This window comes from Ranitomeya variabilis, chromosome 1 (genome assembly GCF_051348905.1).
Source record: "Ranitomeya variabilis isolate aRanVar5 chromosome 1, aRanVar5.hap1, whole genome shotgun sequence".
Taxonomy (NCBI): domain Eukaryota; kingdom Metazoa; phylum Chordata; class Amphibia; order Anura; family Dendrobatidae; genus Ranitomeya; species Ranitomeya variabilis.
In genome coordinates this window covers 612139387-612152612 of record NC_135232.1, presented here as the reverse complement: position 1 = coordinate 612152612, position 13226 = coordinate 612139387, and positions in this window count along the sequence as shown.

Below are 13226 nucleotides of genomic sequence, written 5' to 3'. Positions count from 1 at the left end.
AATAAAACATATTCTAATAGATATTCCCTTATTTTTGTATTGCGGTAGAACACCGCAAGATGGTATTGGTTTAGACTTGCATTTAATGGCAAAGAGTTTCCAAGTCAACTCTTCAGTCCAACCTGTTGGGTTCACACACCATTTTAAAATTTTGCTTTAACTTGGCTAACATAATTGGTCAAAATAAGGAAATCTTTTTTAAATTTGGCTTTGCCAACAGTATGGTGTAGCCGACCATCTGTTCAATTAGTGAGAAAACAAAGATAAATCTCTTTTTTTTTGCATTTACTTTTGTTTTGTCTGAAATAAGAAATGTAAATATACAATCCCTTGCAAAAATTATGGAATCACCGGCCTTGGAGGATGACCATTCAGTTGTTTAATTTTGTAGAAAAAAAGCAGATCACAGACATGGCACAAAACTAAATTCATTTCAAATGGCAACTTTCTGGCTTTAAGAAACACTAAAAGAAATCAAGAACAAAAAATGTGGTATTCAGTAATGGTTACTTTTTTTAAACAAGCATAGGGGAAAAATTATATAATCACTCAATTCTGAGGACAAAATTATGGAATCATGAAATACAAACAAACAAAAAAAAACACTCCAACGCATCACTAGTATTTTGCTGCACCACCTCTGGCTTTTATAACAGCTTGCAGTCTCTGAGGCATGGACTTAATGAGTGTCAAACTCTTCATCAATCTGGCTCCAACATTCTCTGATTGCTGTTGCCAGATCAGCTTTGCAGGTTGGAGCCTTGTCATGGACCATTTTCTCCAACTTCCACCAAAGATTTTCAATTGGGTTGAGATCCGGACTATTTGCAGGCCATGACATTGACCTTATGTGTCTTTTTTCAAGGAATGTTTTCACAGTTTTTGCTCTATGGCAGGATGCATTATCATCTTGAAAAATGATTTCATCATCCCCAAACATCCTTTCAATTGATGGGATAAGAAAAGTGTCCAAAATATCAGCATAAACTTGTGCATTTATTGAAGATGTAATGACAGCCATCTCCCCAGTGCCTTTACCTGACATGCAGCCCCATATCATCAATGACTGTGGAAATTTGCATGTTCTCTTCAGGCAGTCATCTTTATAAATCTCATTGGAACGGCACCAAACAAAAGTTCCAGCATCATCACCTTGCCCAATGCAGATTCGTGATTCATTACTGAATATGACTTTCATCCAGTCATCCACAGTCCACGATTGCTTTTCCTTAACCCATTGTAACCTTGTTTTTTTCTGTTTAGGTGTTAATGATGGCTTTTGTTTAGTTTTTCTGTATGTAAATCCCATTTCCTTTAGGCGGTTTCTTACAGTTCGGTCACAGACGTTGACTCCAGTTTCCACCCATTCGTTCCTCATTTGTTTTGTTGTGCATTTCCTGTTTTGGAGACATGTTGCTTGAAGTTTCTGGTCTTGACACTTTGATGTCTTCCTTGGTCTACCAGTATGTTTGTCTTTAACAACCTTCCCATGTTGTTTATATTTGGTCCAGATTTTAGACATAGCTGACTGTGAACAACCAACATCTTTTGCAGAGGCATATTGAGGCCATGGGAGTGCATGGCAGTCGCAGACGTAACTGTAATGGTGAGGCAGTGACCGGCATTATTGTAAATGGTTGGTATGTGTTGCAGAGGAGATCCCCTGTGCTTTAAGCCAGTAATGTTGCTGTTCTGGGACCTGTAGTCCCACAAGTGTTTGTGTAGTTGTAAAGGGAGGCTTACAGGGTTAGTCGGAGAGCTGGGCAGGTCTGGCTAACCACACCCACTTCCCACCTGTGGGAGTGGCTACTGAGATATAATGTGACTGAGGTCTGGTCACATGTTCAGAGTGTAAGGTCCTGGATGGCCTGTGTGTTGGAGTGTCCTTGGAGTAGGACTGGATTCCTGGAAAGCACATGGAGAGGCCATGGACCTGAAGGCCTGTGTGTTGGGAGGCTCTGTGTGTGGACCAGATCCCTGAAAGGCACATGGAGAGGTCGCGTACCTGAGTTACCTGTGTTGGAAGATCCTGGGAGTAGGATCGGATTCCTGTAAAGCACATGGTGAGGCCATAGTCATGCAGAGCCTGTGATGACTACTGTGTTGGGGAAGCTACCGTCCTTCTGTGGATCTGGAGCTGTCGGATGGCCTGGTTCGCAAGGCATTGTCCTGGATGGTGATCCCAGTTAGGCAGCTTCCCCGGCGGAAGAGGACTGACGAGGAGTCAGCATGTGGAGCAGGAGCTCCTGTAAGGTAACTCCAGCTAAAGGGCATTATGGGCAGATGAGTATCTGCCAGGAGAACAGACTGTTAGTGCCTATGATGTTCCATGGATGTTTATGAACTGTGCTGTCACCCGCGGTAACTGTCCGAAGTGAGGTTCGGCATGTTTAGAGACTGCAACTGTCACGAGGCAGAAATAGGAAAACAGGAGATGAGGAATCTGGGCCCCTGAACTGCCCCTCAGGCTAGGGGAAGCCCTGTCTTTCCTTAACTTGGGGGTACCCTTGAAGGTAGGGAGGCCCAAGTCACCGACCTGTCCCTGTCTCCTGTTAAACCCTGAACTAAACCACCCCAGGAGGTGAACAGTGTAAACAGCACCACAAAGCAAATGAACAAGAATAAACAATATGAGAGTGAGGGGAACACGATACCAAAAGGTGAATGCACAAACTACAAAGTAACAAAAACTCAGAACTTAGCTTGTGCACGCCGCTGCAGACTCCACACCACAGATAGCACAGCAACTGAGCTCCAAACACCAGACTTGGCTGACACCAGGGAGCTGCTACTGCGAGGTTGGTCTCCTGAAAGGAACTGTATAACCAACAGTCAGCTGATGCACCTGGTGACCTTATAAAGGATGGTGGGAGTGGTCACAAACATCAGCTGACCCAGCAGCAATGCAATGCAATAACACCAGCGGCCACCGAGGGGGAAAACTGCATTAACCCCCAATGACCAGAAAGGAAAAAAGGTTTAAATCAGAGGGAAACCAGATCTGCTACAGATCCAAACTTGGATCGTGACAGCAACCTAATGCTGTGTAAAGCTATGTGAGTAGAGACATTGATATGGCACATGGACAACCCCGGGAACTGGTCAGAAGAGGACTGGCGGATATAGTGTCTGTCTAATGAAGGAAACCGTGTTCTATGAACTATGCGTGTGATGTATAACATTGTGGTTTATGATGTGCAAATAAACCGCATGGACTGCTTAATGGAGAAAATCGTGCCTGTGTGACTGAATCCCGTTGCTAAGCGAGTGTCCCCCAATGCACTCAGGCAGCGCTATCTTACAATTTATATACATATAGTATATTGAAAAAGAAATCACCCCATAGTGTCCCTTACTAGGCTGGAGTCACACTACCTAGAATACGTAGCACTCGGACTAGTATTCATCTATGGGGCAGCTCACATCACCGTATTTTTTCTCCGCCGTTTTCAGTGTGCAAGTGAAATCGCAGCATACTGTCATTGTCACCGACACTCGGCTGAGTCTCAGCTCACTCGCACCCATATAAGTCTATGGGTGCGAGTGAGACAACGCACATCACTCTGATATCATCCGAGTGATGTGCGATATACGCTGACCCCAGCAATACAGGAGATGGAGAAATTAATTTCTCCGCCTCCTCCGCAGCTGTGCTCCGATTCTCTCTGTGCGAGCCTCAGAGCACAGATGTATGACACTCGGCTCCCGCTTTGCATCAGAGCAGGAGCTGAGGGTCATTAGCATCACGCATCCGATGCTCTCACATCAGATGCCATAGGCTCGTCTGACGCCGGCCTTACACTTACTGTTCTGGCAGCGGCTTATCTCTTAGGAAACAATAGGATCGGCTATTGAAAATTTGATTTCCAAGATCCTTTTCTACCCCAGGATCACCTGTAGGGGGAGAGTCAGGATGCCCCATACACATTAAACTGTCGGGCAATTCTGCTTATATTGCAAGGTTCTGCCAAATCTTTTCTAATGTATATGTGTGGCGCCCCAGGGTCCTGGTCGTCACAGTAGCATTGCTTTCCTCACGGGGAGAGTGATGTTACGTTTGGAAGCGATGAAAGATATCTTTTATCAGGTAACCACCATGCACACAACATGTTCACACTCCAGGCCACAAGGGGGAACTTTTGATCCTATTTACTAGGTGACTCCCCTGCATATGCATAAATATTGTAACATAGTAACATAGTTATTAAGGTTGAAGGAAGACTTTAAGTCCATCTAGTTCAACCCATAGCCTAACCTAACATGCCCTAACATGTTGATCCAGAGGAAGGCAAAAAAAACCCATGTGGCAAAAAGTAAGCTCCATATTGGGGAAAAACATTCCTTCCCGACTCCACATACGGCAATCAGACTAGTCCCCTGGATCAACGCCCTATCAAGGAATCTAATATATATAACCTGCAACATTATACTTTTCAAGAAAGGCATCCAGTCCCCTCTTAAATTTAAGCAATGAATCACTCATTACAACATCATACGGCAGAGAGTTCCATAGTCTCACTGCTCTTACAGTAAAGAATCCGCGTCTGTTATTATGCTTAAACCTTCTTTCCTCCAGACGTAGAGGATTCCCCCTTGTCCCTGTCTCAGGTCTGTGATTAAAAAGATCATCAGAAAGGTTTTTGTACTGTCCCCTCATATACATGTACGTTAAAATAAGATCACCCCTTAGCCTTCGTTTTTCCAAACTAAATAGCCCCAAGTGTAATAACCTATCTTGGTATTGCAGACCCCCCAGTCCTCTAATAACCTTGGTCGCTCTTCTCTGCACCTGCTCTAGTTCAGCTATGTCTTTCTTATACACCGGAGACCAGAACTGTACACAGTATTCTAAGTGTGGTCGAACTAGTGACTTGTATAGAGGTAAAATTATGTTCTCCTCATGAGCATCTATGCCTCTTTTAATGCATCCCATTATTTTATTTGCCTTTGTAGCAGCTGCCTGACACTGGCCACTAAATGTGAGTTTGGAGGGAAAGTTAGTTGCAGTTTCAGACAGAAAGTGCCAGGAAGCAGACTGGAGCAGTCTGAAGCAGGAAGAACGTACGAAGGGGCCGTGTAGTCTAAAGTACTACAGCTCCCAAAGAAAGAGACATACAGAAAGCCGAACATTGTTCCGTGAGCATGAAGGAGAGCGAAGCACAGGAGAGTAACATCAGAGGAGAACAGCTAAGAGCAGGCTGCCTCCCTCTGAGGCGCAGATCACCGGTAGCCTGAACACTGAGGTTGTAAGGGACTCTACGACTTACAGCAGAGACCGGCAGGACAGCTAAACTGCAAGTTACCTGTCCACCATACACACCTGAGACACAGTAACACATAGAGCCCGGGGCGTGATAGAGTCCCTGTAAAAAAGCTCGAGTTACCTGTCATGCAGGTATTGTCCTATCCTATAAGGGGGACAGAGAGAAGAACAGTGAGGACCTTATCTGAAGCCATAGGCAGTAAGGGACTACAACACCACCACGCTAGAGGAAGGCTTTTAACTCCACCTGGTAAAGGGGACTCTGGATTCGCTTCCAAGCCGGCCGGACCCTGCCTGCCCTGTGATCTGGTACCCTGGACTGTGGCTGCCTGAAGTCTTCAGTAAACCAGGTAAAGAGACTGCAAACCTGTGTCCTCGTTCTTTACTGCACCATTCACCATCTTCCATCTACACACCGGAAGCACTGGGGATATACTTCACCTGTGGGAAGGTATACCATCTAGCTGCCATAACATCACCCCAGAGGACACCTTAAAGCAGCATCAGTCCCTACTGACCGAATACCACAGGTGGCATCACAAACATAAACTTTATTCATTAAATCCCTTTAAAGACTTTTCCCTTTTACATGGGCGCCCAGGGCCACGGACCAGGTCACCGCCACCGTGACATCCCCCTATGAACACCGGACCCGGAACCGGGTACCCCACGGCCCTGGCGGGCAACTTATATGGATACTTTCATACATAGTGGTGTGAAAAAGTGTTTGCTCCCTTCCTAATTTTTTGCATGTTTGTCACACTTAAATGTTTCAGATCAACAAAGAAATGTAAATATTAGACAAAGATAACACAAGTAAACATAAAATGCAGTTTTTAAATTAACGTCTTTATTATTAACCCCTTCCCGACATGCATTGTATTAGTACTGCTATGCGGAAAGTGCTTTCCCACAAACAGCAGTACTAGTACAGTGGCATGATTGTGCGGCCTCATGCTGAGTGCCGCGGTGATCGCGTGCGGGTGTCAGCTGTGTGTGACAGCTGACACCCCGCAGCAATGCCCACGACTGGTGTTAGTGGAGCGCCCCCAGATGCAGGGCCGCGGGGTACTCGATACTGGGCCTCTCGGTCTCAGTTCTGGGGTTGTCACGGTGGCTAAACCCGGTCCGTGACCCTGCTAAGGGGCGTCCAATGAAAGGTGTGATGATGGTGCGTGGTGCAGGTCGCGATGAATAATGAGGACACAGGGTTGCAGTCTCTTTACCTCTTTACTGAAGGCTTCAGGATCCTCAATCCAGAGTACTGCTAACAGGGCTGGCTGAGACCGGCCGGTCCGAAGGCACATCCAGAGTTCCCTTTGCAGGTGGAAATCAGTGCCTACCTTCTAGCGCCTGTGTGTTGTAGTACCTCCCTGCTGAGCACCACGGAATAGTCCTCACAACTGTTGTGTCTGTTTCTGATATTCTTTCTCACAACTTATATCTGTTCTGATGTTCTTCTCCGTCCCCCAGATGATATGTCTAGGATGCACCCATATGACGGGTAGGCCTGGAGTTCTTCCGGGACCCTAGTGACGCCCCTCTCCCACAGTTGCCCCCTATGTCTGCTTAGGTGATTTAGGTGAGACAGCCAACCTATAATTAACTGTCCTGCCGTTGGTTTGAAGTAATGCTTGGAGCCCAATACTTCCTCGACGTTCCGGCCACCGGCTACACGCCTCAGTAGGATGTTGCCTCGATCTTACGGCACGACTCCTACTGGCTTTATCTCCTTTTTGCTGCGATCTCGTTTCTCACTTCTCCACAGTAAACCTCGCTTCTTTTCCTTTCTTAGGATACCGCCGCATTCGAGTGCAGGCACGGCTCCGTAACATTCTGTTCTGTTCGCTAGGCCTCTGTCAGGATCCCACCCCTGACAGAGACCCCCCTGAATCTTCCCCTGCAACACCCTCTGCCACAGGATGTTGCCTGATTCCAACTCAGTCAGCTTCTGACTAACTTCCTATCCAGCCCCCAGTTTTACCAGATTGTGAGGAGTGGCCTAATACATAGCACCCTTAGCTCCCCCTGGTGGCTAGAATGTGAAGTGTAAAGTGTGACTGTGATACCTGGTCAGGTGAACTCCTTAAGTGCCATCAGACATACCATCACTCCCCTTAGCGGCGGAGCGTCAGTACTGCAACGACCAGGACTCTGGGGCGCTGCACTAGCACCATCTCAGGCATTTAACCTCTCTGATGCCGCTGTCAGTAGTGAAAGTGATATAGAGGGGCATGTTGCAGGGAGGGGGCTCCCTTTTTCCTTCCATCAGGACAACACGATCGCAGACATGCCTCCTTCCCTGCCTGTCAGATGCTAATCTGATGCTCTGCAGTCAAATGGCGCCCCTTCCCTTCCAACCCTGTCGTGTGCCCAAACAATTGTATTTCCCACATATGGGGTATGTTGTATTCAGGAAAAATTGAACAACAAATTGCATAGAGCAATTTCTCCTGTTACCCTTATGAAAATGCAAAATATGGAGCTAAAAAAGATTTATCTGTGAAAAATGTGATTTCTTTTTTTTTACAGCTTAACGTTATAAACTTTTGTGAAGCATCTAGTGGTTAAATTTGCTCAATACACATCTAGATAAGTTCCCTAAGGGGTCTAGTTTCCAAAATGTTGTCACTTGTGGGGGGTTTCCACTCTTTAGGCACATCAGGGGCTCTCCAAATGTGACATGACAACTGCTAATTATTCCAGCATATTTTACATTCAAAAAGTCAAAGGCGCTCCTTCCCTTCCAAGTACTGCTGTGCACCCAAACACTTGTTTTCCTCCACATATGGGCATCTGTGCACTTAGGAGAAATTGCACAACAAATTGTATGGAGCAATTTCTCTTGTTAACTTTATGAAAATGCAAAATATGGAGCTAAAAAAGATTTATCAGGGAAATATTAGATTTTTTATTTTAACGGCTTAACGTTATAAACTTCTGTGAAGCACCTGTGGGTTCACTTGTTGGGGGTTTCCGGGGGCTCTCCAAACATGACATGTCGTCCGCTAATTATGCCAGAAAATTTTACATTAAAAAAGTGAAATGGCACTCCTTCCCTTCTGAGACCTGCCGTGTGCCCAAACAGCAGATTTCCCCCACATATGGGGTATTGGCATGCTCAGGAGAAATTGCACAATACATTTTATGGTCCATTTTCTCTTGTTACTAGTGTTGAGCATTCCGATACCGCAAGTATTGGGTATCGGCCGATACTTGCGGGTATCGGAATTCCGATACCGAGATCCGATACTTTTGTGGTATCGGGATTAATATCAATGTGTAAAAGAAAGAATTAAAATAAAAAATAGGGATATACTCTTGAAATACCTTAGGTGACGTCACTGCTTTGTGATTGGTCGCGTAGCGGTCACGCGACCGCTACGTGACCAATCAGAAGCTGCGGACGTCTTCTAAAGTATTTCAAGCGCTTGAAAGACCTTAGGTGACGTCACTGCTTTGTGATTGGTCGCGTAGCGGTCACGCGACCGCTACGGACCAATCAGAGCGCCGTGACGTCATCTAAGGCCCTTCAAGCGCGCATTCTTAGGTACAACGGCTCCCGGTTACGGCGGTAAAGTCCAGGCTGCGTCGGAGAGGTGAGTATATCCCTATTTTTTATTTTAATTCTTTCTTTTACACATTGATATGGATCCCAGGGCCTGAAGGAGAGTTTCCTCTCCTTCAGACCCTGGGAACCATACAGGATACCGTCCGATACTTGGTGTCCCATTGACTTGTATTGGTATCGGGTATCGGTATCGGATTAGATCCGATACTTTGCCGGTATCGGTCGATACTTTCCGATACCGATACTTTCAAGTATCGGACGGTATCGCTCAACACTACTTGTTACTAGTGTTGAGCATTCCGATACCGCAAGTATCGGGTATCGGCCGATACTTGCGGTATCGGAATTCCGATACCGGGATTCCGATACTTGCCGCGTATCGGATACCGGAATCGGAAGTTCCCAGATTCAAAATGCACAAATTCATCCAATGAGAATGATTCCAAGTGTGGGCACATCCTGTTCAGCATGGAGGGCATGAAACTACTGGCATGGCTGTGATTGGCTGCTGAAATGATGTCATGATGCAGTTTAAAAGTCGCTGGCGCCATTTTGCGATCACTCTGCTGTGAATTCAGTTAGTGACAGGACGCTGTTTGCTAACTGAGGGCCAGTTTAGAGATAGCGCTTTGCTTCTTTGTGCTTTCCAAAGGCTAATTTAGCAACCGCTGTGTTCACCTACTATTCACCTTGCTTTTGCCTTGTAGCGCTGTTTTCACAGCGATCTGCAAGGTCTGTGTGTGTGTGTGTGAGTGCAGCCCACTCTCTAGTCTGAGTGCAGCCACATAGGCCATCCATAGCTGGTTGTATTCAGTTCAGGGAGGGTGGTTCATTGCCTCATACTGTTCTTTTTTTTTTTTTTTCCAAGTAGTGTAGTCTGCTGCTAATTTTTTCAAAAAAATTCTATTAGTGTCTTTCCACCCGTCTCCAGCTAATTTGTGGAAAAACACTACATAGGATAAAGTAGAGGAGGGATTTTGGGCCTTGCAGTGCCGTTTACGGCTGTCTGCACGGTCTCCGTGTGACTGCAGCTCGCCCTGTAGTCTGTGAGCAGCCATAGCCTGGTTGTCTCCAGCTCAGGGTTCTTCACTGCGTCATACCGCAAAATCAATTTTCATTTTGTTTTAAGTAGTGCAGGCTGCTGCACATTTTTTCAAAAAATTCCTATTAGTGTCTTTCCACCCGTCTCCAGCTAACTTGTGGAAAAACACTACATAGGATAACGTAGAGGAGCATTTTTGGGCCTTGCAGCGCCGTTTACGGCTGTCTGCACGGTCTCCGTGTGACTGCAGCTCTATCTGTTGTCAGTTCAGCCCCCAAAAAATAAATAAATAATAAAGTTCACCAAACACACCAGTGACACCACTTTACATTTGTGTAGGCCACATTAGCTCATATTAAAGTCTAGTCCACACTTTAGAAAATTAGTGTTTCTTATACCTGTTAGGAGGAGTTGTTCAGGAATAAGCACACAAATCCGTTAGTACTTTTCTGCTTATCTTTATCAGTCAACCAAGATGAAGAAGGCAGTGAGTAAGGCACGTGGGCGTGGGCGTGGGCGCGGAGCAGGGAGGGGACGTGGGGATTCTGTGCCCGCTGCGGGCACCGGTGACTCATCAGCACCCACTTTCACCAGGGAACAGTCATTCATGCGCAGCTTTGTCGCAGAGCGCCGTACACCACTGCTGCGTGAAGAACAAATTGAAGCCGTTGTCGGATGGATGGCAGCTAATGCATCAACTTCAATTAGTGCCACATCCTCTCAGACACAGAGCACTGGAGAGCAGCCATCTGTCTCTTCACCACCTGCCAAATTGCCCAGGCAGACAGAGAGCCCAGGACAGGAGCCGTCTCTACTTCTGTTCTCTGAATCTCTTGGCTTGGAAACAGGGGGCCAGCCAAGCAGCATTGGAGAAATGGACGAAGAGGCAGGGTGCAGTGATGCCCAACAGCTTTTTCTCTCTTCCTCTGAAGAGGCGGGTGGGCCAGTGGCTCCGTTCACCACATCGCAGGCCGCATCAGCTGATGATGACACTCAGGTGCCACTTACTGGTGCGTGCTCTGCTGCTGAGACTACCCAGGAGGAGCAGTTGGGGGCAGAGGGTAGTGTAGATGATGAGGTCCTTGACCCATCTTGGCGTGAGGGACAGGAAGGTGGTGGGAGCAGCTCTGAGGAAGAGATTCCCCGTACGGCCCAAAGAGGGAGAGGGAGGGGGAAGACTGCGGATCCTGCAGCCTCCGCTTTGGCACCCGTTAGGAGCATGTCTCTTCCAAAAGCCAAAAAGGGCGCTCCCAAGACTTGCAGTGCCTGGTCCTTTTTTGACACAGTTGCAGATGACATTTGCTATGTCAAATGCAAGGTGTGTCATCACAAAGTCAAAAGAGGGAAAAATGTCAGCAACCTCAATACCTCCAACATGTGGAAACATGTGCGCACCAGGCACCCGGCGGAGTTAGAAAAACACACTGAAGAGCTAGGCCAACCAACAGCGGCAGCTACCACCTCTTCAGCTCGTGTTGCCTCTTCCTCCAGCTCACATGCAGCTGGTTCGGCTTCCTCCCAGGATCGCCGTGGAAGAACCTCTGGCCCTGTTGTCCAGAGACCCGCTGTAATTCCACCCGCAGCACCACTTTCCCAGTCATCCACACACTCCCAGCCCAGTCTACAGCCATCGGTAGTACAGGCATGGGAGAAAAGGCGGCCTTTCTCGTCAAACCACCCACGAGCACAGGCTCTGACTGCAGGCATTGCCAAACTTCTGTCACTGGAAATGCTGTCATTCAGGCTGGTGGAGACTGACAGCTTCCGTGACTTGATGTCATTGGCAGTCCCACAGTACAATGTGCCCAGCCGCTTTTACTTCAGCAGGCAAGCCGTCCCTGCCCTGCACAAGCATGTGGAGGGACACATAATACACGCGCTACTGAACGCCGTCAGTAGCAAGGTCCACCTCACCACCGATGCGTGGACCAGTCAACATGGACAGGGGCGATACCTTTCCCTCACTGCCCATTGGGTTAATGTCGTTGAGCCGGGTACAGACCGTGCGAGTGGCGCAGGACGTGTCCTGCCCACTCCAAGGATTGCAGGAATCCATTCTGTACACATTGACTCCTCCTCCTACACCAGTTCCTCAGAATCATCGCTGCAGGAGCCGTCACAGTCCACCTCCACATGGACCCGTGATGAACGTGTACCTGTTACGACCGACATGAGCACAGCCGTGGCCAAACGTCAACAGGCCGTCTTGAAATTAATTTATTTGGGGAATCGAAGCCACACAGCGCAGGAGCTCTGGAATGCCATCAAGCAGGAGAGTGATGTGTGGTTTGTGCCAGCGAATCTCCAGCCAGGCATGGTAGTGTGTGATAATGGCCGAAATCTGGTGGCAGCTCTGGGCCTCGGCAACCTCACTCACATCCCATGTCTGGCACATGTGCTCAATTTGGTCGTGCAGAGTTTTCTGAGGGACTATCCGGATCTTGATGCACTGCTGCACAAGGTCCGCCTAGAGTGTGCTCACTTGCGGCGTTCCAGCACGGCAAAAGCGCGCATTGCGGCTCTGCAGCGCCGACACCGCCTGCCGGAACATCGCATCATATGTGACCTACCTACCAGGTGGAATTCCACGTTACATATGTTGGAGCGGTTGTGTGAGCAGCAGCAAGCTGTAATGGAGTACCAGCTGCTTCAGGCGCAAAGAAGTCACACTCAGCGCCGTACAGACTTCACAACCACAGAGTGGGCCACTGTGAATGACGTCTGCCAGGTTTTGCATCCCTTTGATTATTCCACGCGGATGGCGAGTGCAGATGATGCACTAGTCAGCATGACTGTCCCCCTTATCTGCCTGCTTGAAAAATCACTGCAAGCGCTAAGGGATGATGTTGTGGAAGAGGTGGAGGATGAGGATTCAGCATTTCCATCATCTTCTGGACAGTCAGCGCCACGTGGTTCCTCACAAACGCGTAGGCAGGGGACAGTTTGTGAGGAGGATGAGGAGGAGTCAATGGAGGAGGAAGACATCCGTCCAGAGGAGGGAGTTACACAATTGTCCAGTACTCAGTGTGTACAGCGAGGGTGGGGTGATGACGAGCGGGCAGAGATCAGGCCTCCAGCAGGGGACAGCATTTCTTGGGCAGTTGGCAGTCTGCAGCACATGGTGGATTACATGCTGCAGTGCCTGAGAAACGACCGCCGCATCGCCCACATTCTCAACATGTCTGATTATTGGGTGTTCACCCTCCTCGATCCTCGCTACCGGGACAACGTAGAAAGCCTCATCACACCATTGAACCGGGAGCGAAAAATGCGGGAGTACCAAGACACACTGGTGAATTCCATCATCTTCTCCATTCCAACTGAGAGAAGTGCTGCTAGTGCATTCCAAA